The sequence below is a fragment of the Arachis hypogaea genome, chromosome 16 (assembly GCF_003086295.3).
Source record: "Arachis hypogaea cultivar Tifrunner chromosome 16, arahy.Tifrunner.gnm2.J5K5, whole genome shotgun sequence".
NCBI lineage: Eukaryota > Viridiplantae > Streptophyta > Magnoliopsida > Fabales > Fabaceae > Arachis > Arachis hypogaea.
This window is the reverse complement of record NC_092051.1, coordinates 10371171-10393842: the sequence shown is the minus strand read 5'-3', so window position 1 is coordinate 10393842 and position 22672 is coordinate 10371171. Positions and strand designations below refer to the sequence as shown.

General features: G+C 38.5%; 1 non-coding gene and 1 pseudogene across 1 annotated transcript; both read right to left on the bottom strand.

The window, feature by feature from the left end:
• Positions 1-11849, bottom strand: part of LOC112756612 (endoglucanase 9-like) — a 43079-nt pseudogene extending 31230 nt beyond the window's left edge.
• Positions 11850-18258: 6409 nt separating this feature from the next.
• LOC112761251 (small nucleolar RNA R71) lies at positions 18259-18366 on the bottom strand. Its single transcript, XR_003181655.1, has one exon. It is a non-coding gene; the product is annotated as a small nucleolar RNA R71 (small nucleolar RNA).
• Between the last annotated feature and the right edge of the window lie 4306 nt (positions 18367-22672).

Genomic DNA, 22672 nt, shown 5'->3' with positions numbered 1-22672 from the left:
TCCCTGTTTGATTTTGTTGATTGATAATATTAATAATGGAGGGAAAATGAGAAAGTGAGAGAAAAGTAGAAAACTATAAGCGAAAATTTAATATAGAATGCGAATAATTTGTCAAAGTAAAAAACATTTAAGCAATTAGAATTATTTGTCATAATTTAAAATACATTATAGAATTTTATCTTCAATTGGGCAAGCCTACTAAAAAAGTAAAAAGTATTGAATGGTTGGCGTTTTATTTCCTTCTTCGTTCTTCTTCTCGTTCTTTTTCTTCTCGTTCTTCTCTCTTTGTAACTCTAGCTTCGTTTTCTATCGATTTTTTGTTTTCTGAAATCAAAGTTTGAACTCGTTTTGAAGATAATGGATGATTCAACCTCAGATTCGCAGCTGAATCAGGGCGAAGTGGATTATGAATTTGAATCTAACGAAGTTCCTGAGGTTTGATTTACGTACGATTACTCTGAATTTTATTGCAGTAATTTGTATAGTTTTGTGTAGCTGAATAATTCGTGAACATTGAGTGTGAGACTAACGCGTCAACATAAATCTCTGGATTAAATGTAATGTATTAGTTTTGATTGATTATCTGGAATTTATAGCAGATGCTCGGGTGTAGATCAGAACTTTTTTGGGTGTATTTTTTCGGGAAGTATGGGTGTATTTACAGTTTATGGCTTTTTCTGTTATTTTAGTTGATTTGTTGTTGTTCGGGTGTATTATATCAGACATGATTGGGTGTGTTTTTAGTTTTTGTCATGGTGTATTCTGTAGGCTGTGTATTTACAGCTTATGGCTTTTATTGTCATTTTAGTTGAGTTGTTGCCGTTCGGGTGTATTATATCAGACATGATTGGGTGTGTTTTTAGTTTTTGTCATAGTGTATTCTGCAGCCTATGTATTTACAGCTTATGGCTTTTATTATCATTTTAGTTGAGTTGGTGCCGTTCGGGTGTATTATATTAGCAATGATTGGGTGTATTTATAGTTTTTGACATGGTGTATTCTGCAGCCTCTCTCTGTTGTTGATGACCAGTTTGTTCCGAAGGTTGGAATGACCTTTACCACCCTTGAAGATGCTGAAAAATTTTACAGGAATTACGCAAAGGCTGCAGGTTTTTCTACAAGAGTTCGGAGTACAAATAGGAAGAGAAACGAGATTAAGAATCAATTGATTACATGAAGCAGAGAGGGAAAATGGAAATCTAAAATATCTCCGACCGAGAAGACAAATCCGACAGTCAGTTTAAACTGTCCTGCAAGAATTTATATACACACATTGAAGGATGTTGGTGCTTGGATCATTTCAAAGGTTGTGCTGGATCATTCACACCCTTGCTGTCCAAGTAAAGCAGAGATGCTCAAACAGCACAGGGAACTAAGCATGTCCATTCGTCGTACAATAGAGAATAACGAGGAGGCTAGTATCAAACCAAGCAAAACTTACCAATCATTTGTTGTGGCTGCCGGGGGTCACCGCGAGTTAAATTTTATTGAAAAGGATGTGAGGAATTACATTACCAAGGAAGTGCGAAATGTTTCCGAATAAGAAGATGCAAAGGAATTCGGGAAATATTTGTTAAGAATGAAAGAGAAGAATCAGAATTTCTTTTTTGAGCTTGAACTCGAGGAGGATCAATCGATTAAGTTGGCTTTTTGGGCCGATGCAAGAAGTAGAGCTACCTTTGAGTATTTCGGAGATGTTATTTCATTTGACACCACCTACAATACAAACAGGTAACAAACTGTCCCTGTTTATGATGCTAAATTAATGTATTTTTATGAATCCGCAGTAGAGGTGTATATTGGCTGTTTTTGGGTATATACAAAGCATTTTGTTGGGTGTACCTAATGATTTTCCATTCTGCACTATGGTAATTTATTTCAAGTATAATTTGGTTTGTGGTTCTTTTGTCGGGGTGAATCACCACGGTCAGTCAACACTTCTCGGATGTTCTTTGATGAAAAACGAAGAAATTGAATCATTCAAATGGTTATTTCAATATTGGCTTCGTTGCATGGGAGGAAATGCTCTGAAAGGGTTTCTCACCGATCAATGCGCATCAATGAAAAGGGCTTTAGAGGCCTGTATGCCAACAACAATTCACCGTTGGTGTATTTGGCACATCATGAAGAAGATTCTAAGCAAATTAAACGGGTACAAGGGACATGCAGATATTGAACAAGAAATGAGCCAAGTTGTTTGGAACTCTCATAGCAAAGACTCATTTGATAGGAATTGGAATGATTTTCTGCTAAATTTTGGTCTTGTAGACAACAAGTGGCTTTCAGGTAGTGTTGGGTTAAAATCTGCAGCAGAGGTGTAAATTTAATTTTTATCGAGTGTATTTATTGTCTGTGTTTGGGTGTATTATTCAGATCTCTATGAAGACCGTCATATATGGGTTTCAATCTATCTGGATCACCACTTCTGGGCAGGGATGAGAAGCACACAAAGGAGCGAGAGCATGCATTCATTTTTTAACAATTTTATTACCCGGAACAGCTCGCTTATTCAATTCGTCAAACAATACGATAATTGCCTCGGAAGCAGGGAGCAAGCAGAGAGAGAATCAGATGTTGCAGATTTTCATATGGTCATACCGTGTGCAACCAAATCCTCCATTGAAGCTCAATTTCAAGATGTGTACACTCATCAAAAGTTTAGGAAAGTCCAAGCGCAATTCAGAGGAAAGGTGAATTGCATCACTAGATTAACGAATTCTGCTCTAGGCTATTCAGCATACGAGGTTGGAGAACAAGTTTCCAGCTCAATATTCAACAAGTTTGTGGTTACTTATGACTCAGTTGCAGCCGAGGTAAAATGCCAATGCTTATTATTCAAGTCGAGAGGGATACTGTGTCGTCACGCACTAAGCGTGTTAAGCTTTGAACAAGTAAGCCAAGTGTCACCTAGATATATACTGGAACAATGGAACAAGAAGGTAAAAAGGCGACACACACATCAAGAGCAGCCACGATGAGCCACTGTTGGAGCCAAGAAGCAAGAGGTTTGACCAATTGGTTTTTCGTTTGCAAAATATTTGTGAATTTGCATCCGAATCGGAGGAGCTGACTGCAATTCTGCACCGTGCGTACGATAACGTCATGGCTGAGATGGAATCACTGAAATCCAAAAGAAAGGGCACATCTTCTTTGTCTCACGAAGACGCCAACGTGGAATCCGTTAACGAGCTTCAAAGCCCCCCAAGGATTCGAACAAGAGGACGTCCAAAAAATAGGCTAGGTTCAAAGTTGGACAAACAGATTGCAAATGCCACAAAGAAGAAGAAAACGAAAGTTTTAAGCGAGGTAAAAGTGATGTTCTTTAAATTTGAGTTTATTTTTCTCGTTAATAGTTTAGCTAATATGTGAGTTTGTTATATTCAGATAAACCTGTTTGATGCTGCATCAGTGGTGCATTCAAATTCCAGCCAATATCAAGGACATGTTATGAATTATCAGTTCAGGGTACCAGCAGCAGGGGACAACTCTTTGGGTGTATAGTTACAGAATATGGGTGTAAAAATACTGTTCTTTTGGGTGTATTTCTGAATTTTCTTGTGATTCACATTTTACATATAGATACATATATATACTTCAGAATCTTGTTTTTTTTGTTATAAAATACTGTTTGTTTTTTTTTTACAATGGTTTAAGGGTTTTAGGTATTAGAGTTTAGGGTTTTAGGGTTTACAGGTTAGGGGGTAAGGGTTTAGGTTTTAAGTGTTTAGGGTTCACGGTTTTATGCACAAAGCATCAGGGGGGATAGATTTAAGGGTGTATATTCAACTTTCTTTGGGTGTAAAAAATGCAGGTTATGAGTGTATTTTTTGATTTTATGTTTTCCTTCATATTATAGTATCTGTAATTCATACATTTTGAATACAGCACACAGATTTTAATTATTGAAAGAAATTTCACAATAAACTGCATTATAATTGCCAAGCGCATCACCTATTTTTTTTGGTGTTATTTTAAAAGAACCTTATCTGGTTTCCAGTCTGTTCTCCCCTAATTTGAAGTTGTTAGCCAACTCCCTTAATACTTGGTGATGCACCCTTAGTGGCGGGATGTGCAACAAGCAACCGAATCCCAAATCCCTCACAATCGTTTTCTTCTCCTCACTCATGTTTCTGAATTTATCACTTAACAAATGTGTTGCACACTTAAGGTCTTTGGTTTGCTGTAAACAAAAACAAAATTATAGTCAGATATATTTCTATTATATAAAACTGATTTCATCTAAGACATATATTTGTTCTTACATTTTTTCCAGCTTGGTTTCTTGCTGCCATTTTTTCTGAAATGAAAAATACACCCATAGATATCAGTAAGATACACCCATAGATATGAGTCAGATACACCCATAGATATCAGTAAGATACACCCATAGATACACCCATATATATCAGTCAGATATCACTCAAACATGCATTAATATACAAGGTCAAGCAACATTACAATGTCAAGTAATATACACCCATGGACAAGCAAATATAAGAACAGTTGCAACTGCTAACTATTACAGTATATCAGTTCAGAAATATACACCCAACAATTTATGCCATATACACCCAACAGATTACTCCATATACACCCATTTAACTACGGAATATACTCCAAAAATCAGTTACCAGAATAACTACAACAACAAGAACAGTAACAATTAGAAGAACTAAGAAGAACAGTGTAACATAGAACCAAGAATAACAGTAAAATCTAGAACAAGTAGAACATTATAAATTGTAAAATGAGACGTAGAACAAGAAGAACAGTAAAACGTACAATAACGTAGAAGAACAGTAAAACCTAGTTCTTCGATTTTGAAATGTGAAAAATATACAGAATGACTAAAATAGTAACGTAACGTACCTTGAATATTATAACTTTGTTTTTTCTGGAGATTCTTGATCGATAATTCTATGTTGTGTTGATGGAGAGTTTGAATCTTAGTGACGAGTTGTATATCTTCAGTTTTGAAAGTTGCTTGAAAATGGAACGGTTGTTATTTCTTTGAATGGCTTTGAGAAGTGGAAGAGTGCGCCATTAACGAGCGGTTTACACGAAGTGCAACCGTTCGAGTGGAGCGCGTGTAAATGACGTGCCATTCAATGTATTTCACTGCGCGTGTGGAAGGATTGTGGGCTGGGAGCTTGTATCACTTGTAAGGCCTTTTTGCTTGTATGTGTAGCAGGCCCGTTCCAACAAACCCTTGTCTTTGAATGAACAAAGAATCCTAAAATTTATATTCCTTTGGCCACTAAACTTTTTTTAAAAAATAGTAAAAGAGAATAAAGAAAAAGAGGTAGTTGCTACTTGCTAAAATTGAAATCACCGAATCAGTAACTTAATAGTTAATACTGGTTTGTCTTAATTGGTTGAGCTTTGACAATTCTTTTTGTGTTTGTATTGAAGCATTGACTCCAATAGTTTTTACAAGATAATTTTATATTATCATGTTAGCCAGAAAAGAATGTGTGATAATATACGGTTTTAATACAGTATCTACAAAGTCAGATACCCCATGGCGACGATGAATCGATGATGTTGGTCTGGCTTCAAATGAAAGATACAATAAGAGACAATGTCAACCAATATATTTGGTACTAAACATCACCAACAACTTATTAGCATTGATTTTTATATTATATCATTCATCAATAATGTTACTTTTTGCCTTTTAATCCCACTGAGCCAACCCCAATAATTAGAATCGTCACCATATATTGTCTTGTGGCTCTAACAAAAATGGATATGACAAAACAGTCGGTCATAAAATGCGAGCTCATATTGTAAACAACAGCAAACAATTTTAGCATATTGTTCTCTCCAAACCCAACCACATAGCTCATCTTCTCTGGATTCTTCCCAAGTATGTAATCCACCTGAGTCCAATGCTTCTGAACGGTAGAATTTTACCTACCTTGCACACAACAACGTAAGCACTATGATACTATCACATATTTGAAATGGTCAAAATATAGTGTAGTAGAATATAGTAGCACTTACCCATGTAATCACTATATATATAGCTTAGTCAAGAATGCTGCATTCGCCACGTACCCAAGAGGGCGTGGATTTCCATGGTTTAACATGATCAACCCTCCTTTTGCTTTGATAAATTTTCAATACTTGTTCGTACGGTTAGCCATAATCCAAGGACATTCTGAAGCGAGCAAAAAGCAACACAGCACCGGGAAGCTTGTTGTCCCAAGAAAACACACTCTGCCACATGGAACCAACTTTCTCATCCAATTCAGGACTAGTAATGAGATTGAGGTAGGAAGAATTTCCGGTTGCCAAGTACATACATGTTCCGCCCCACAAGAACTCATCCCAGAAAGCGAAGGTGGATCGCCTCCGTCGGAGTACTCGTCTCCCAATCCTTGGATGGCGAACTCGAAGACCATGCCTGCTCCATGGATCAGTTTCTTGGAATAGGCCTCGTTATCATGGAAGACGATGGATGCAGCGGCTGCAGTTTCAGCAGCCAGAGCAGGGCAAGTGGTGCAATGCGATGCAGAGCGAGGGGATTAGATTTCCTCGGGGCAGATCCAACACTTGTTTTTGTGTTTGGTCGTTGCTAATGGTGGTTGTGGAGTTTGCGGAAGAGGTGAATCTTTTGAGAAGGTAATCGGTACCCCGTTTGATGGCGTGTTTGACACGATCGAGCTCAAGAGCTGATTCGTATTTCCGGTTGTATTTCAGTATGCTCCAACTTAGCATGGTCATGGCGAATGCCGCCGTCGTAGTAGCCACCAACCTGCTCGTCTTTCAAACACGAGTCACCCCTCCATGAAACATTGTTGTTCAGAGACAGTTTTCCAGCTGCATCAAATCAAATCATAAATGTTCCTGTCTGATGCTCAAGTCGAGGTATTGATCAGAGATGGCTATGATGGTACTTGCGCAGCTGCTCCTGCTGAGCGTCGTGCCTCCGGTGCAAGCCTCATCCGAGTAGTGGGAAGTACCTGCAAAAAGAACTCCGATGCTTAAGTTAGTTTCTGCATAGGAAATAACTAAGGAACAATTATTACGAGTAGTGAATTTTTTGTTTTAGGAGATTGAGAATGAGTTGAATCGTATATCTTTGATCGGACTTTGATCTCTTATTTAAGGAGGTAGTGTAACGGTTTTACTGAGCCTGTATCCTAAAGATCAGGATGTGGTGGTTAGTTCCAAAATATGGCTCGCTGATTTATCGCTTTAGTGCTGCTGGTCAAACTGAGTTTACAGGAACGAATTACTTCGATGTCGTTGGTCAAACCGAGCTTATAGGGACGGATCAATAACAAAACAAAACAAAAATCACCTCATTTTATTATAACTATGTCACACCTATACCAAAAACTAACTACCAATTCAATCACTAATACCAAAATATATTGTTCCATATCCCACAATGCTCGGTCAAAAGAGTAAAAACTTTGGTCAGTTATTTAACGTTACGAAACCACAAATATACCATTACGTAAGCTGCCGCCCAGAATCTCGGACTTAATAAAAAATTGGTTATACAAAAGTAACATAAATAACAACGCTTAGATATTTCACTGACTTAAACGTTAGAGTCCTTTTTGCAGGTTTCACGTCCGAATCCGAGTTCTAAGAGCTACTTCCTTACTGATCAAGAGGCTTCAAAGACTTGCTAAGCGTCACAGAGCTGATCTATAGCACGGAAGAGTATCATTGACAGAATATTTGGCACCCACCGTGGGCCCAAGAAACTAAGTAACCCTACGCCAATTTTTGACTTACCTTTTTTGCAGGACCATGGCTGATGATGTTGCACATCAACCCACTCCCCTGACTCATGATGAGTTGATTGTCAATGCTGCACTTCAAGCCAAAGTTAAGAAAATGGCTGACTTGTTAGCCCAAAATGGGAAGCTCGAGGCGGGGACCCCAAGAATGCGCTTTTGAATGATGTCCGACCTCGAGATGCAGATCCTCAGGAGATCACCCCTCCGAAGAAAAAGCTGACAATATTCAATCCCTTTTCGGAGGATATTTTGAAATTTCAAATTCCGAAGAACTTCGTACTATCTACTACACTAAAGTTTTATGAAGGGTTTGGAGACCGTCGCATTCATGTTACCAAGTTTCAGCCAATGATATTTTTTAACGGTGTTTCTGACTTTATACTTTACTGATCTCTTTCGACTTTTTTAGATGTTGCTGCCTTACTTTGGTTTTTCAAGTTGCTTGCAGGTTCAATTTCTTGCTTTAAGGAGTTAGCAAGGTCCTTCATTGACTACTTTGCCACCTCAAAAATATACGTACACAGATCGGACTACTTTAGCAGTATTAAACAAGGACAACACGAGAGCCTAAAGAACTACATGACACGATTTTCCAAGGCGATTATGGAGATCCCGGACCTCAGTCCCGATGTACACCTATATGCACTCAAAAGCGGTCTTCGCTCTGGAAAGTTTCAAGAAACTATAGCCGTGACCAAGTTGAAGACATTAGCAGAATTTTGAGAAAAGGCCTCGGGACAAATGGAGATTGAAAAGTTTCGTGAAGCTCAGCGTATGGAAAAACAACAACCGTGCCGAGATGAGGAAAGGCAGCTAGATCTCAAAACCACAAAGACCTCAAAAAGCCCTTCAAACTGGCACCAAAGTTTGACTCATACACCAAGTTTAACACAAAGAGAGAGGACATAATCAAAGAAATCCTTCACAATAAGCTCATAAAGCCGCCGACTAAAGCAAAAACTTATCAGGATCAGAAATTTGTGGACAAAAGCAAACATTCTGTATTTCATCAGAAGTACGGTCATACCACTGATGAATGCATAGTGGCCAAAGACTTATTGGAGAGATTGGCGAGATAGTGATTACTAGACAAATATTTTACTAACAGAGGCTAGAAAGAAACGGCAACTGCAATTACAGACCAACCGAATTACAATCCAACTTCCAAAGACAAGGGAACTTGGCATGAAACAGCAGAGTTTTCCACTTCAAAGGGAGTTATAAATTATATCTCGGGAGGTTTCGTAGGAATGATCTTCCCAAGGGACACATGCTTTTCTTCCAACTCAACCAATCTCTTTCGGGGCATCGGATTTTAAGTCTCGATGCCCGAACTTAGACGATCCTGTGGTAATTTGAGTACATATGGGAGAACTCACAGTCAAGAAAGTCTTACTCAACCCTGGATGTATTGCCGATGTATTGTTCTACTCAACCTTCCAAAAAATGCAACTCGAGGGAATTTCCGGTGGAGCGGTGAAATGCGTAAAGATTGGAAAGAACACCAACGGCGAAAGCACTCTGCTGGGTCGACACTGACACTGAGAGACGAAAGCTAGGGAAGCGAATGGGATTAGATACCCCAGTAGTCCTAGTCGTAAACGATAGATACTAGGCGCTATTTTTTATTATTTTAATAATATATTATTATATATAGAATTAGATTCTATTTTATACTCCTCAATATACTCTTTTCTACTCATCCTATTCCTATTAACTGAATATATAGGCGATAAAGCTCTGCAACCCTTAACTGGAGAGTTGGTAGGATTCTCTAGAGAAAGGGTACACGTGTCAGGTTATGTATGGTTAAGAACAATGTTGGGGGAGCCTCCGTACTCAAAAACCATAGACATTCAATTCTTTGTAGTTAATTATGCCAGTCCTTATAATGTCATTTTGGGATGACCATCTCTTAATTCTTTTGGAGCCATTGTTTCTACTATTCACTTTAATGGTTTCAGTGGCTAAGAGAATGGGGGTTGAATCTTAGCCCCCTTTTTGCTCAGTAACACTTGCTGGTCTTTGAGGAGACTTTTTGATTTTTGTCTCGTCCCTAGTCACGAGACTTTTATTTTTGTCTCGTCACTTGGCACGATATATTTTTCAGTTTTAGCTCTTGTGCAGTAGAAACAGAAATGGAGTAAAAGAGAGAGAAAATTACACCCAGATATATCCTGGTTCGGCTGCTAAGTGCAGTGCAGCCTACATCCAGTCTCCATCACAACAATGATGGAATTTCACTATAATCTTCTTGATTACAGACTGTAAATTGCTAACCCAACTTACAAGGGAATTCCCACAGAATCATGAAACACAACATAGATGAACAAAGGAACTCTAAGGAGATCTATGGCTTTTTCTTTTAATTTTGCACTCTCTGCCTTTTTTCGCTCTATGGCTTTTTCATACAAACCTCACTGTTTGCCTTTTTCCATGAGACTCAAGATATGACAAAATTAAACAGAAAAATACTAAACAGAATACATTGAAGGAGAAGAAAAATCTGTTAGCTCAGGTAGCTCTGAGAACACTGTGCCTCGCACTCTCACACTTTCTCCTTACTCCAAACTGTGGTTGTTCTCCCTTTTTATAGAAGAGGGAAGCCTCCACAGTTGAAGCCAAAAACCAAGCCAACTTCTTCTTCTCCAAGAACAAAACCGGTTCGGCCAGAGAGAGAGAAGAGATAACTCATGCAAAACTCAACATGCAATTACCTCTAGTCCTTCCTTGGTCATCAATCTTCATCAATCCGAGTGCTTCATCCTTGGCTTGCTCTCCAAGATGAATTTCTGGCCCTTGATGCTTCATGATGATGATAGCTTCATGTGCTCTACTTTTGCTTCCTTCCTCACGTAGCCACCCTAGCTACCTTCTGTGATGAGTGAACCCAAAAGCAGAGACAAGCCATCCCTCCAAAGATCTTCTCCTTGCTGGCCGAATCTCTTTTAACCATTTTTGGTATGGAGAAGCCAAGATCTCATCACCATATCTTACCATAAGTGATAAGAATCTCAGCCACTATATTTTTTATGTTTTCTTGCCATCAACTCGATGGTCTTGATGCATGTAGCTCCTTCTTCCTTTTGGTAGCTTCAACTTAGCTTCCATAGTTTCCTGTGATATGACCGAAGGGAAGAAAGAAATGAGAGAGAGAAGTTGTGAACACTAATTAATGAAGCAAAGAAAGAGAATAAAGTTGAATTGATTTTCCACTCCCTTTGCTGAGCAACGTGTAGCTTAATGATGTCCATCAAATCAAAGACCAACTCTCTCTCATGTTTCCAAGGTCTGCAATAACTCCAATTAATAAAATTTGGATTCCATCAAAGGATAAAAGTGATATCCGTTGGAGCATGCAGCAACATAATCAAAGGAATGGGTTTCATTTGTTAAATGAATAAAGCAATATTGTGCCCCATTTCCTTTTAATTTCGGACCAAGCATATTTGGTCTCATACCAAGACTTTTAATTGGGCTTGTATCACAATTGCTGGCCCATTTAATAAAACACTTGTTTTAGCCACCATTATCACAATAATTTTAACATCAAGGCTGAATGGTTTTAAGCATATTAGGCTTGTAATAATTCTTCTTTTGTGTTCGGCCCAATAAGAAAACCTGCATTGCAAAATTATTTTAATAATTTGCAATTAATTATATTTATAATGTTTAGTCATCACTAATATTAATTTAGATTTTTCCAAACTCATCACACTTGTATGTAAAGTTCCATGTGCAGGAAAACATTGTCGCAACCATACATGCTGATCATAAGAAAGCTAGACAATGTTATAATGCAAGACTAAAGTTGAAACCGCCAGAACCAGACTAACGCATCAACTCTATCTACAACACAGAAGGCATCCCGCCTCTGGCTAAGCTGGATCCTCGAGACGAGATGTCCCATAGACCTACCTCAACTGACGAATTAAAAAAGGTACAACTAACTGAACAAGAAAACCAGTATACTAACATCGGATCTGTGTTTTCTGCAGATTGTGAACAAAACATCATCAACTTGCTCAAATCAAATTCAGACCTTTTTGCATGGACATCAGCAGATATGTCAGGCATAGATCTGGCCATCATATGTCATAAACTTGCTGTCAACCCTAATGCTCGACCAGTGAGACAGAAAAAAAAAGGAACCTAGGAACAGAAAGGAAGGATGCAGCGGTCATAGAAACTCAAAAACTGCTAGATGCAGGGTTCATTCGAGAGATCAGATTCTCTTCCTGGCTGGCAAATGTAGTCATGGTAAAAAAGAACGCCGGCAAGTGGCGCATGTGTATTGACTTCACTGACTTAAACAAAGCATGCCCAAAAGACTCGTATCCACTGTCGAACATTGAAAAATTGGTGGATAACACTTCGGGTTTTGAAGTACTAAGTTTTATGGACTCCTATTCTAAGTATATCCAGATACTCATGCACCCAGAAAATGAGGACAAAACAACATTCATCACCAATCATGGTAATTTCTGTTACAAGTTAATGCCTTTCGGACTTAAAAATGCAGGAGCTACATACCAACACTCGATGGATAAAGTCTTCAAACAACAAATCGGTCGGAACATTGAGGTCTACGCCGATGACATGGTGGTCAAATCAAGATCTGAGGCTAAACATGAAGCCGATCTCCTGGAAGCCTTTCAACAAATTCGGAATTATGACATGCGACTAAATCCAGAAAAGTGTGCGTTTGGAGTGTATGGGGACAAATTCCTCGGGTTTTTGCAAACACACCGGGGGATAGAGGCAAACCCAGATAAATGTTGAGCTGTGATACAAATGCAATCTCCTCGGATAATTAAAGAAGTACAACAACTCACCGGTCGCATAGTGATGCGTGAGCATCTTTTCTATCTTTTCCTAGTGAATTTGCATTTAAATTGTTGAGTTTAATCAAGAATTAATTATCTTTTAGCCACTATGGATGCTACTTTGAGTTGTGTACAGTTCTGTTTATTTTAGGTAGCATTTGACTGGATTTGATTGAGTATTCGCAGAAAAAGAGAAGAAGGCGAATGATGCTGTCAACCCTGACCTCTCTGCACTCAAACCTAAATAACTCGAGCTACATAGGTCCAATGGACATGATTCTAGTGGCGTTGGAAAGCTAACTTCTAGAGCTTTCCAACGATGTATAATAGTTTATACTTCTTCTCCAAACACACTGTTGTTGTGTCTTGCATAAATACAAGGAACACAAGAAACCAAGGAGCTAACCAGTGAGGAACGACGCGTGTGCGTATCTGACGCGTACGCGTGACACCCGAAGAAGACCATCGACGTGTACGCGTGACTGACGCGTACGTGTGACATGCACCACGTGCAGAAAATGCAGAAAACGCTGATTGCTATAATTAATTCTGATTTAAATTTTAATTTTTTTTATTTTAAAATTAGGAAAAGATATTATTTAGTTTTAAACTAATTAGGATTAGATATAAAAGAGGAAAGAAACTTTTCTTCTGGGGATCATTCCACCTCAGCCCAATTTATAATTCACCAGAATCATAGTTTTCACTCTTTTCCATGAGCAACTAAACCTCCACTGTTAAGGTTAGGAGCTCTGTCTATTGTATGGATTGATTTTATTGCTTTTTCTATTTTAATTCATGTACTGATTTATAATTCAAGAATTGTTTTTGTTCTCTATTTTATAAAATTGGGTGGAACGGAAGTATGACCCTCTTTCTAATTGAATTCTTGTATAACTTGGAAAAGCTCTTTACTTGAACAACAGCTTGAAAACATATTCTCCTGAATTTTTAATTGTCTGTATTTAATAGGATACGTGACATATAATCCTCTTATATTTGGATAATTAGAATTTTTGTGGCATAATAACTAGAATTAAATTTCACCCCCTAATTGGAATTAATTGACCAAGGAATTGGCGGTTGATGAGAGTTAGAGGAGATTAGAAAGGTCTAAGGAATTAGGGTCTAGTCACATATAGTTTGCCAGGAATTAAATCTTGCATGATTAAAATAAATCAATAAGAAAAGTCAATCCAGAAAATAGATAACTCTGAAGCCTTAACTGCTTTCTCCATATTTTGTTTCCAACTTATCTACGTGCCTGTCTTCTAATTTTCTGAATTTATTGTTTAATGCTCTTTGAACTCTCAAACACCATTTTCTATTTGTCTAACTAAGTAAATTAATTAACCATTGTTGCTTAATCCATAATCCTCGTGGGATCGACCCTCACTCACCTGAGGTATTACTTGGTACGACCCGATGCACTTGCCGGTTAGTTTGTGGTTGTAAATTTCGCACCACATAGCAGCATTGTCACGATTTCTACCTGCAGTCGTAGCAAAATTGTCACATTTTTTCCATATCCTAAGAAAAGATAGAGAGTTCAAATGGACAAATGAGTGTGAATAGGCATTCATCAAATTTAAGAATCTACTTAGCTCACCGCCCATACTTCGAAAACCACAACAAGGTAGGACACTTTATCTATATTTGTCAATTTTTCTTGATGCAATTAGTTCTATACTTGTCACAGAAATTGATAAAGAACAACACGCAGTATATTTCATAAGCAAAGTATTGCAAGGTGCAAAAACAAGATATCCTGCAATAGAAAAATTGGCATTTGGATTGATAACAATGGCTCGGTGGTAGACATTATTTTCAAAATAATCAAGTCATAATCCGAACAAGCCAACCATTGCGTCAGGTATTAGGATGACTGATGAGCGGATAATTTATACGCTTTTTGGCATTGTTTTTAGTATGTTTTTAGTATGTTTTAGTTAATTTTTATTATATTTTTATTGGTTTTTATTTAAAATTCACTTTTTTGGACTTTACTATGAGTTTGTGTATTTTTTTGTGATTTCAGATATTTTCTGGCTGAAATTGAGGGACCTGAGCAAAAATCTGATTCAGAGGCTGAAAAAGGACTGCAGATGCTGTTGGATTCTGACCTCCCTGTACTCGAAGTGGATTTTCTGGAGCTACAGAAGCCTAATTGGCGCTCTATCAATTGCGTTGAAAAGTAGACATCCTGGGCTTTCCAGCAATATATAATAGTCCATACTTTGCCTGAGATTTGATGGCCCAAACAGGCGTTTCAAGTCAGCTCAAGAATTCTGGCGTTTAACGCCAGAACTGGCACAAAAGCTAGAGTTAAACGCCCAAACTGGCACAAAATCTGGCGTTTAACTCCAAGAAAAGTCTCTACACATGAAAGCTTCAATGATCAGCCCAAGCACACACCAAGTGGGCCCGGAAGTGGATTTTTACGTCATTTACTCATTTCTGTAAACCCTAGGCTACTAGTTCGCTATAAATAGAACCTTTTGCTATTGTATTTTCATCTTCGGATCATCTTCGAGTAGTCTTATGCTATCTTAGATCACATTTTGGGGGCTGGTCTCACGGCCATACCTAAACCTTGTTCTTATGTATTTTCAACGGTGGAGTTTCTACACACCATAGATTAAGGTGTGGAGCTCTGCTGTTCCTCATGAATTAATGCAACTACTATTGTTCTTCTATTCAATTCACGCCTACTTCTTCTCTAAGATATCACTTGTTCTTCAAAATAATGAATGTGATGATCTGTGACACTCATCATCATTCTCACCTATGAACGTGTGCCTGACAACCACCTCTGTTCTACCTTCAATTGAGTGTGTATCTCTTGGATTCCTTAATCAGAATCTTCGTGGTATAAGCTAGAATCCATTGGTGGCCATTCTTGAGAATCCGGAAAGTCTAAACCTTGTCTGTGGTATTCCGAGTAGGATTCAGGGATTGAATGACTGTGACGAGCTTCAAACTCGCAAGTGTTGGGCATAGTGACAGACGCAAAAGGATCAATGGATCCTATTCCAACATGATCGAGAACCGACAGATGATTAGTCGTGCTGTGAAAGAGCACGTAGAACATTTTTACTGAGAGGACAGGATGTAGCCATTGACAACGGTGATGCCCAACATACAGCTTGCCATGGAAAGGAGTAAGAAGGATTGGATGAAGACAGTAGGAAAGCAGAGAGACAGAAGGGACAAAGCATCTCCATACGCTTATCTGAAATTCTCACCAATGAATTACATAAGTATCTCTATCTTTATTTTATGTCTTATTTATCTTTTAATCATTAATCCTCCATGATCATTTGAATCCGCCTGACTAAGATTTACAAGATGACCATAGCTTGCTTCATACCGACAATCTCCGTGGGATCGACCCTTACTCGCGTAAGGTTTATTACTTGGACGACCCAGTGCACTTGCTGGTTAGTTGTGCGAAGTTGTGATAAATAGTTGAGATTACAATTGTGCGTACCATGTTTATGGCGCCATTGATGATCACAATTTCGTGCACCAAGTTTTTGGCGCCGTTGCCGGAGATTGTTCGAGTTTGGACAACTGACGGTTCATCTTGTTGCTTATATTAGGTAATTTTATTTTATTTTATTCTTCATAGTTCTTAAGAATGAATTCTAGAGTTTCAGGTGATGTTTTTATCATCACAAAGGCTGATTGATTCTCATCAATTTAGCTCTTGAATGTAATGTCCTGCTGAAGCTTGGCTAGCCATGTCTAATCTTTTTAGACTGCAGCTTTAGACTAGCATTGCATGATTCTTGGAATTCTCATTAAGAATTTTGAACCCTTTATTTTTCTTTTCCATATAACTTTCGAAAAAAGCACAAAAAAAATTTTAAAATCATAAAATCAAAAATATTTTATGTTTCTTGTTTGAGTCTAGTGTCTAATTTTAAGTTTGGTATCAATTGCATGTTTTTATTCTTATAATTTTCGAAAATTACATGCATTATGTTCTTCATTGATCTTCAAGATGTTCTTGATGATTTCCTTACTCTGATCTTTAAATTCTCTTGTTTTGTGTGTTTAGTTGTTTCCTACATGCATCTTTAAATTATTATAGTCCTTAGTATACAAACTTCTAAGTTTGGTGTCTTGCATGCATTGTTTAAATTGATCTTAGTTGCATTTTTATTATTTCTCATCATTAAAAAAATTCAAAAATTTTTCAAAATTGTGTCTTTTCAAGTCAATAATACAGAGAATTGAAGACTCAGAACATGCATCAGAGGAATTACACAGAAAAAGCTGGGCGTTCAAAACGCCCAGTGAGGAAGGAAAACTGGCGTTTAAATGCCAGCCAGGGTACCTGGCTTTGGGCGTTAAACGCCCAAAAAGGTAGTGTTTTGGGCGTTAAACGCCAGAATGGATACCATTCTGGGCGTTTAACGCCAGGATGACACAAGAGGGAAGATTTTGTTTTTAATTCATTTTTTTTAAGTTTTCATAATTTTTCAAAATAAAATTTTTTTCAAATCATATCTTTTCAATCATATCTTTTCAATCATATCTTTTCAAAATCAATTTCAAAAATACTTGCTAACAATTAATGATTTGATTCAAGAATTTCAAGTATGCTGCTTTTTTGTTAAGAAAGGTTTAATATCTGAATCATATCTTTTAAATTACTTGTTAGCCAAGTCATTAATTTTAAAAAAAATCAAATCTTTTTAAATTGTTTTTCAACCATATCTTTTCAATCATACCTTTTCAATCATATCTTCTTAATCACATCTTTTTCAAAATTAATTTTCAATCATATCTTTTTTATTTCTAATTTCAAAAATCTTTTTCAAAAATCACTTAATTTCTTTCCCAACTCTAATTTTCGAAAATCATCAATCAAATTTTCAAAATTTCTTTTAATTATTTCAAAATCTTTTACTTTATTTTCGAAAATTCTTCCCCTCTTTTCACATCCTTCTATTTAAGGACTAACACTCCTCCACTATCAACAATTCGAACTCTATCTCTCTTGATAAGTTCGAATTCTTCTCTTTCTACCTCCTCCTTCTATTCTTCTTTTCCTCTGACACCTCAAGGAATCTCTATACTATGACATAGAGGATTCCATACTTTCTTGTTCTCTTCTCTTTCATATGAGCAGGAGCAAAGACAAAAGCATTGTTGTTGAGGCTAATCCTAAACCTGAAAGGACCTTGAAGCGAAAGCTAAGAGAAGAAAAAGCACAACTCTCTGGAGAGGACCTGACAGAAATCTTTAAACAAGAAGATATAGCAGCCGAAAACAACAACAATGCCAACAATGCAAGGAAGGTGCTTGGTGACTTTACTGCACCTACTCCCGACTTCTATGGGAGAAGCATATCTATCCCTGCCATTGGAGTAAACAACTTTGAGCTTAAGCCTCAATTAGTTTCTCTGATGCAACAAAATTACAAGTTTCATGGACTTCCATTGGAAGATCCTCATCAGTTCTTAGCTGAATTCTTGCAAATCTGTGACACTGTCAAGACCAATGGGGTTGACCCTGAGGTCTACAGACTTATGCTATTCCCTTTTGCTGTAAGAGACAGAGCTAGGATATGGTTGGACTCACAACCTAAGGAAAGCCTGAACTCTTGGGAAAAGCTAGTCAATGCCTTCTTGGCAAAATTCTTTCCACCTCAAAAATTGAGCAAGCTTAGAGTGGAAGTCCAAACCTTTAGACAGAAGGAAGGTGAATCCCTCTATGAAGCTTGGGAAAGATACAAACAATTGATCAGAATGTGTCCTTCTAACATGCTTTCAGAATGGAGCATCATAGGTATCTTCTATGATGGTCTGTCTAAACTGTCCAAGATGTCATTGGACAGCTCTGCTGGAGGATCTTTTCATCTGAAGAAGACGCCTGCAGAAGCTCAGGAACTCATTGAAATGGTTGCAAATAACCAATTCATGTACACTTCTGAAAGGAATCCTATGAATAATGGGAAAAATCAGAAGAAAGGAGTTCTTGAGATTGATACTCTGAATGCCATATTGGCTCAGCACAAAATATTGACTCAGCAAGTCAATATGATTTCTCAAAGTCTATCTGGAATGCAAGCTGCACCAGGCAGTACTAAGGACGCTTCATCTGAAGAAGAAGCTTATGATCCTGAGAACCCATCAATGGAAGAGGTAAATTACATGGGAGAATCCTATGGAAATACCTATAATCCTTCATAGAGAAATCATCCAAATCTTTCATGGAAGGACCAACAGAGGCCTCAACAAGGCTTCAACAACAATAATGGTGGAAGAAACAGGGTTAGCAATAGTAAGCCTTTTCCATCATCTTCTCAGCAGCAGACAGAGAGTTCTAAGCAGAGCCACTCTGACTTAGCAACCATAGTCTCTGATCTAATTAAAACCACTCAAAGTTTCATGATTGAAACAAGATCCTCCATTAGAAATTTGGAGGCACAAGTGGGTCAGCTGAGCAAGAAAATTACTGAACTCCCTCCTAGTACTCTTCCAAGCAATACAGAAGAGAATCCAAAAGGAGAGTGTAAGGCCATCAACATGACCCACACGACCGAACTTGGAGAGGAGGAAGAGACAGTGATCACCACTGAGGAAGACCTCAATGGACGTCCACTGGCCTCCAAGGAGTTCCCTCAGTAAGAACCCTGGGAATCTGAGGCTCACACTGAGACCATAGAGATTCCATTGGATTTACTTCTGCCATTCATGAGCTCTGATGAGTATTCTTCCTCTGAAGAGGATGAAGATGTTACTGAAGAGCAAGTTGCTAAGTACCTTGGAGCAATCATGAAGCTAAATGACAAGTTATTTGGTAATGAGACTTGGGAAGATGAACCTCCTTTGCTCACCAAAGAACTGGATGACTTGACTAGGCAGAGATTACCTCAAAAGAGACAGGATCCTGGGAAGTTCTCAATACCTTGTACCATAGGCACCATGACCTTTGAGAAGGCCCTGTGTGACCTAGGGTCAAGTATAAACCTCATGCCTCTCTCTGTAATGGAGAAGCTAGGGATCCTTGAGGTACAAGCTGCAAGAATCTCACTAGAGATGGCAGACAATTCAAGGAAACAGGCTTATGGACTTGTAGAGGATGTCTTGGTAAAGGTTGAAGACCACTACATCCCTGCTGATTTCATAATCCTAGAGACTGGAAAGTGTATGGATGAATCCATCATCCTTGGCAGACCCTTCCTAACCACAGTAAAGGCTGTGATTGATGTTGACAGAGGAGAATTGATCATTCAAGTGAGTAAGGACTCCCTTGTGTTTAAAGCTCAAGGATATCCCTCTGTAACCATGGAAAGGAAGCATAAAGAGCTTCTCTCAATACAGAGTCAAACAGAGCCCCCACAGTTAAACTCTAAGTTTGGTGTTGGGAGGCCACAACCAAACTTTAAGTTTGGTGTTGAACCCCCACATTCAAACTCTAAGTTTGGTGTTGGGAGGTTCCAACATTGCTCTGAACATCTGTGAGGCTCCATGAGAGCCCACTGTCAAGCTACTGACATTAAAAAAGCGTTTGTTGGGAGGCAACCCAATTTTATTATATCTATTTATTTTCCATTATTATTTCATGTTTTCTATAGGTTGATGATCATGTGAAGTCACAAAAATAATTGAAAAAGCAAAAACAGAATGAAAAACAGCACACCCTGGAGGAGAAACTTACTGGCATTTAAATGCCAGTGAGGGTAGCAGAATGGGCGTTAAACGCCCAGTCTGGCACCATTCTGGGCGTTTAATACCAGAAAGGGGCACCAGACTGGCGTTTAACGCCAGAAAAGGGCAAGAAGCTGGCGTTCAATGCCAGAAATGGGCAGCAGCCTGGCGTTTAATGTCAGGATTGGCAGAAAGGGGCATTTTGCACGCCACTTGGTGCAGGAATGAGCTATCCTTGACACCTCAGGATCTGTGGACCCCACAGGATCCCCACCTACCTCATCTCTCTCTCTCTCTTCTTCACCCATTCACCAATCACCTCAATACCTCTTCCCCAAAAACCCCTCACCTATCAAATCCTACCCTCTTCTCCATAAACCCTTCACCAATCCATATCCCTCTATCAAAAATCCCACCTACCTCACCATCCAAATTCAAACCACTTTTCCTTCCAAACCCACCCATACATGACCAAACCCTACCCCTCTCTCCACCCCTATATAAACCCATCTTCACCCCCCTCATTTTCACACATCATACACACTATTTCTCCCCCTTGGCCGAATCACTCCCACTTCTCCATCTCCTCCATTTTCTTCTTCTTCTAATCTTTTCTTTCTTCTTTTGCTCGAGGACGAGCAAACCTTCTAAGTTTGGTGTGGTAAAAGTGTTGCTTTTTATTTTTCCATAACCATTTATGGCACCTAAGGCCGGAGAAACCTCTAGAAAGAGGAAAGGAAAGGCAAAAGCTTCCACCTCCGAGTCATGGGAGATGGAGAGATTCATCTCAAGGGTGCATGAAGACCACTTCTATGAAGTTGTGGCCAAGAAGAAGGTGATCCCCGAGGTCCCTTTCAAACTCAAAAAGAGTGAATATCCGGAGATCCGACATGAGATCCGAAGAAGAGGTTGGGAAGTTCTCACCAACCCCATTCAACAAGTCGGGATCTTAAGGGTTCAAGAGTTCTATGCCAATGCATGGATCACCAAGAACCATGATCAAAGTGTGAATCCGGACCCAAAGAATTGGCTTACAATGGTTCGGGGGAAATGCTTAGATTTTAGTCCAGAGAATGTAAGGTTGGCATTCAACTTGCCCATTATGCAAGGAGATGCACACCCCTATACTAGAAGGGTCAACTTTGATCAAAGGTTGGACCAAGTCATCGTAGACATTTGTGAAGAGGGCGCTCAATGGAAGAGAGATTCAAGAGGGAAGCCGGTTCAACTAAGATGGCATGACCTCAAACCCGTGGCCAGGGGATGGTTGGAGTTTATCCAACGCTCAATTATTCCTACTAGCAACCGGTCTAAAGCTATTATAGATCGGGCTATCATGATTCATAGCATCATGATTGGAGAGAAAATAGAAGTTCATGAGGTTATATCCCAAGAACTCTATAAGGTGGCGGACAAGTCCTCTACTTTGGCAAGGTTAGCCTTCCCTCATCTCATTTGTCACCTCTGTAATTCAGCTGGAATTGACATAGAGGAAGACATTCTCATTGATGAGGACAAGCCCATCACTAAGAAAAGGATGGAGCAAACAAGAGATCCCACTCATGGACATAAAAATGAGAAAATTCCTCATCATGAAATCCCTGAGATGCCTCAAGGGATGCATTTTCCTCCACAAAACTATTGGGAGCAAATTAACACCTCCCTAGGAGAATTAAGTTCCAACATGAGACAACTAAGGGTGGAGCACCAAGAACATTCCATCCTCCTCCATTAAATTAGAGAAGACCAAAGAACCATGAGAGAGGAGCAACAAAGGCAAGGAAGAGACATTGAGGAGCTCAAGCACTCCATAAGATCTTCAAGAGGAAGAACAAGCCGCCATCACTAAGGTGGACCCGTTCTTTAATTTCCTTGTTCTTTAATTTTCTGTTTTTCGAATTTTTATGCTTTATGTTTATCTCTGTTTGAGTCTTTATTACATGATCATTAGTGTCATAGTGTCTATGCCTTAAAGTTATGAATGTCCTATGAATCCATCACCTTTCTTAAATGAAAAATGTTCTTAATTGAAAAAGAAAAAGAAGTGCATGAATTTTGAATTTTATAACAGATTAATTATTTTGATGTGGTGGCAATACTTTTATTTTCTGAATGCATGCTTGAACAGTGCATATGTCTTTTGAATTTGTTGTTCATGAATGTTAAAATTGTTGGCTCTTGAAAGAATGATGGAAAAGGAGAAATGTTATTGAGGATCTGAAAAATCATCAAATTGATTCTTGAAGCAAGAAAAAGCAGTGAATTCAAAAAAAAAAAGCAAACAGAAAAAGCCAATAGCCCTTTAAACCAAAAGGCAAGGGTAAAAATAAAAAGGATCCAAGGCTTTGAGCATCAGTGGATAGGAGGGCCTACAGGAATAGAATCCTGGCCTAAGCGGCTAAACCAAGCTGTCCCTAACCAT